General features: G+C 36.5%; 1 long non-coding RNA gene across 1 annotated transcript; it reads left to right on the forward strand.

Moving 5' to 3' along the window:
- The first annotated feature begins 2,252 nt into the window (after nt 1-2,252).
- On the forward strand, nt 2,253-3,102 carry LOC123546915 (uncharacterized). The gene is made up of 2 exons (XR_008366264.1): nt 2,253-2,443; nt 2,779-3,102. It is a non-coding gene; the product is annotated as an uncharacterized LOC123546915 (long non-coding RNA).
- The last annotated feature ends 595 nt before the right edge of the window (nt 3,103-3,697 follow it).

Here is a 3,697-nt window from a genome sequence, read left to right on the forward strand (position 1 = left end):
TCATTGATATTTCTACCAAACATGGACTTACACAAGTACATATGCAACCTACACGTGAAGACAACATACTTGATCTCGTTTTTACAAACAACCCATCATTAGTTAAAACTTCAAGCAGCATCCCAGGTATTAGTGATCATGCTATGATAGTTACTGACTCTGATGTGAAACCTTTTTACAATAAATGTAAACCAAGAAAAATCTACCTATTCAGTAAAGGAAACTGGAATACCATCTACGAAGAATGTCATAAATTGTCTGATAAACTTGTCAACATGTATAATTCTCAATCCAGTGTACATGATATGTGGGAAAATTTCAAGAGTACTTTACAAACAATCATAGACACGAATATACCATCTAAACTTTCAAAGAAAAAGAGTAGTCTACCTTGGTTTAACAGACGCTTGAAACGTATGACACGCAAGAAAGCTCGTCTTTATAGGGCTGCTAAGAAATCCAACCAATGGAATGATTACAAAGCATACCAGAAATTGTGCAAAAAGGAATTCAAAAAATCTGAAATAAACTACATAAACAATATCATTATGGAAGGACTTGAGAATAATAATACCAAACCGTTTTGGAAACTCATCAAATCCAAGCGACAAGATAATATCGATGTGGCTCCACTAAAACAAAAAGGAAATTTATTTAGTGAAGGAAAGGACAAAGCCCAGATACTCCTAAATCAGTTCAGTTCTGTCTTCACCACCAGACCATTTAATATTACTGACCCTCTTCCAAAAAAGTACAAACACGATCTTCAGAACCTTGTCATCTCAACTAAAGGTGTGGAAAAATTGCTAAAGAAACTGAATACTTCAAAAGCAACAGGACCTGACAATATTTCGAACATGATTCTGAAAACTTGTGCTGAACATTTGGCTCCAGGTATTGCTTGTATCTTCCAATCATCAGTGGATAACGGAGAGCTTCCGGACGACTGGGTAAACGCTAATGTTTCACCTGTATTTAAAAAAGGAGATGTTCATTTGGCTGAAAATTATAGGCCTGTGTCACTAACTTCTGTGCTATGTAAGACACTGGAACATATCATTTGTAAACATTTACTTGACCACATGGATAAAAACAACATTCTTACTAACCTAAATCATGGATTTAGAAGTGGTCATTCTTGTGAAACCCAGTTATTAGTCACCATGAACGACTTACTTATAAACAACGATAATGGAAACCAAACAGATATTATTATCTTAGATTTTTCGAAAGCTTTCGATACAGTGCCACATGAAGAACTTTTACTTAAACTTACTAGTTACGGCATACACGGACCGCTACATACATGGCTACGCACCTTCCTAACAAAAAGATTCATGCAAGTTGTAGTTGATGGGGAAACATCGGAGAGAGCAACGGTAGACTCAGGGGTACCCCAGGGGACAGTCCTGGGGCCCCTCCTATTTCTGTGCCACATTAATGATTTACCTCTATCAGCATCGTCTCAAGTACGTCTGTTCGCAGATGATTGTTTGTTATATAGGAAGATCCAAAACCAAAAAGATTATGACTTACTCCAAAGTGATTTAAAAAACCTTGAACTCTGGGCGGATAAGTGGGGCATGAAGTTTAATGCAAAAAAATGTTATGTCATGAGTGTAAAATGTAAAAATCCTCACTTCTATTCTTTGTGTGGTCATATACTTAAGCAAGTAACTGAGAACCCATATCTGGTCTAACACTATCTGAAGACCTTACATGGACGAAACACATTAATAAAATTACAAAAAAGGCAAATTCGACCTTAGCTCTACTCCGTAGAAACATTCGCCACTGTCCATCAGAATGCAGAAAAAGTGCCTACTTAGCTTTAATACGATCAACTCTCGAATATAGTGCTATCGTTTGGGACCCCTACTTAGAAGGCGATATTAATAAGTTAGAACGTATCCAGCGTCAGGCAGCGAGATTTATTACCGGCGACTACAGGTCTAGAGAAAAAGGATCGGTCACAACATGTTGGAATCTCTCAAACTAACTCCACTCCAGGATCGTAGAAGAACCAGTCGACTTGTATTTCTCTACAAAGTGGCCGGGGGTCTGGTGCCAGCTATACACCCTTCGGATTACCTACAAACTGTAACTCGTAAAAGACAAATCAGAGCAAAATCATATAGTGACTTCCATGTGTCAAACATTGTTGAAAACCAAGTAATTAACAATACCAGAGGGTTTAGTGTTAAGCATTGTAAATCTGAGCAGTTGAAAAACTCTTTTTTTGTGAAAACCATAATTGAATGGAACCACCTGGACGATAAGGTGGTCCGCGCAGAGACAACAGAGGGCTTCAAGTCTGCCCTCCTTCACGATTAAGCGCCTCCCTCCAGTGTGCGAAGCTGTAACAGGCCCTACACTGTAAAACATACAGATACAGATACAGAAATAATCATTGTATGACATCGTTCTTCGGAGCTAGAGAAAGGTAAATAAATAGATTATTCTTTAATATTAAAGGCACTGACCGACCAGATCAAACATTTTTAGAGAAATTATTTTATTGTTTGCAGATGCATTCAATAGATGCGTTCACATGCATTTTATTTTTGCTTGATAAAGGTAGATCTATATTGAATCTAAATTTCATATTTAAAAAAATGCACAATTACTTCATATTGTTTATTTGATGAGGACTTTATACATTTGAAGTAAATACCTAAAGATAAATCATTTTAGTTAAAGTTGTCCATAGGATATCTATTATGGAAAATTTTTTTTTTTTTTTTTTGGTACTACAGGGTTTTAATTGTATTATTTCAGTGATGAGACAACTCAGGCTACCGAGGCTGTATTCGATCCAGCTCCTGTGCGTCGGGTGCCAGCCACCAGTATCAACAACTTCAACACCAAAACAACGGAAAACGCTGAAAGCTAAACACAAGATTGGCTTTGAATCTGCATGGACATTGACTAGACCTTGGTTATACAACAAACACGAATCTGAATACTTTTCACAGAAATATTGAAGACAAAATTGATACAGCTAATTTCATCACAATTAGAATTGCTAGATTACATTATATGAATGCTAATTTTGCAAAAGATATGAAATTATTCAACTGATTAAAGAAATGAACTGTATAATATTGTATTTGATTCTAATCCTTACTTCAATGCAAGGGAAGCAACACCATAATCAGGTGTAATTGTTCTAAAGCCCTCTCAAACAACATGTTAGAAAATGCCCTTCTTTCCTAATCGCGGTACGGATGCCCCCCTGCCCCTTTTAGTAGCACCCTGCCCTTTTTGAGCCCTAGAAATAACACTACCTACCTCGTATAACGGAGGTGGCGCAGCAAATACAGCGTTGTGATCTCAGACTTGCTCTTCTTAGGATTTGGACTGAACTTATTCCAATGTAAATAGAACCTGCACCAAACAAGGTCTTTAAATTGGTGCTTTACATAAGTATGCTATATTGACCTTTTAGGTTTGCAAACAAAAGTACTGTTTGTTTTGTTTAAAATATTCCAGACACCGCGTTTGACATTAATTATTTTTTCAGAGGTACTATTTTGTAGACATATTTGTAAGCGGGGCTATTATCTAGCTTTTGGTGCAATTAATAATTATTAAATTGGAATTGTTACCATCGATTTAGATTAACCTATTAATCTGGTAACACTCGGTGCTGTTATAAGAGAACGTTCTTAACCAATGCATGATAAATAATAATAGC

The sequence above is a fragment of the Mercenaria mercenaria genome, chromosome 11 (genome assembly GCF_021730395.1).
Source record: "Mercenaria mercenaria strain notata chromosome 11, MADL_Memer_1, whole genome shotgun sequence".
In the NCBI taxonomy this organism is placed as follows: domain Eukaryota; kingdom Metazoa; phylum Mollusca; class Bivalvia; order Venerida; family Veneridae; genus Mercenaria; species Mercenaria mercenaria.